Source organism: Harpia harpyja, unplaced genomic scaffold (genome assembly GCF_026419915.1).
Source record: "Harpia harpyja isolate bHarHar1 unplaced genomic scaffold, bHarHar1 primary haplotype scaffold_52, whole genome shotgun sequence".
NCBI lineage: Eukaryota > Metazoa > Chordata > Aves > Accipitriformes > Accipitridae > Harpia > Harpia harpyja.
The window spans coordinates 255,728-256,870 of NW_026293413.1; positions in this window are offsets into that span (position 1 = coordinate 255,728).

A 1,143-nucleotide genomic window follows, 5' to 3' on the forward strand; every position below is an offset into this window, starting at 1 on the left:
ACGGGGGCAGTTGCCCAGAATTGCCATTTTGGGTCTCTCCCCATCGTGCTCTGTCTGGCTCCCTGCCCCCATTTTTTAATTCCTCCCTCTCTGTCTTTAACCCATCACTATTTTCTTCTTTCTCTTTCTTTCTCTGTCTCGCTCCCTGTCTGTATTTCCTCATTCCTCTCTCTCCCGCAGCCTGGCCCCTCATTCCTGCCTGTATCCCCTGCTCAGCTGGCTGGGCCTTCTCTCTTCTCTCTGGGCCTCCGTCCTGCTCCCCATCCCCTTCCGCTCCTCCGCCGTCTCCATCCTGGAGGCCATCGCTGTTCTGTCCTTCTGCCCCTCCTTGTCCTGATCCGCATCCCTCTCTTTCTCACTCTCTCTGGGCTGTTTCCCGTCCTTCCCTTGCTCTCTGTCCCTGCCTCTCCCTTTCTTTCTCTCTTCCCTGCCTTTCTCCTCTCACCCTTCCCCTCCGTCCCTCTCTCCTGCTCCCTGTCCCATCCTTCTGTCGCTCCGCTCTCCTGACGCCTTCTCCCTCTCTCTGTCCTGCTCCTGCCCCTCTCTGGCCACCCCACCGCCCTGTCCCACCTCTCTCTGCCGCTCTGTCCCCCCTTCCCCTTCCCCTTCTTCCCCTTCCCCTCCTCCCCCCCCGGGGGAGGCGGCCACGGGCCCTGCGGGGAGCGGGGCCGGGCCGGGGATGGTGTCCCTGCAGGGTCAGGCAGCAGGAAGGCGTGCCCCGGGGCATGCTGGGAGCTGTAGTCCTGGGGCACGGGGCTGCCGGGCGGCCATGTAGGTTCCCGGGGCATGCTGGGAGCTGTAGTCCTGGGGCACGGGGCTGCCGGGCGGCCATTTTGGTCTCTGCGGTCGCGGCTGAGGTGAGGGCTGGGGCTGCCCGTGAGGCGAGCGAGGCCCTTGGGCGGGCGTGGGGGTGTCTCCTGCCTGCTGGCTGCCCGGGGGGGGCTCCAAGCTGGAGCCGGGCCCGGCTGAGGGAAGGAGAGAAGGGACAGGGTGAGGGGGGTCGCAGTCCTGGGTTTGCAGGTTTCACGCAGACGCCCTCTTCAGAAAACACAGCCTCTGTGTGGGTCAGCGGTCCCTGCAGAGTTTTATTATTTATAGCCATTTTTATAAATACAGGACTTCGCACAGCAGGCTCACACGGTG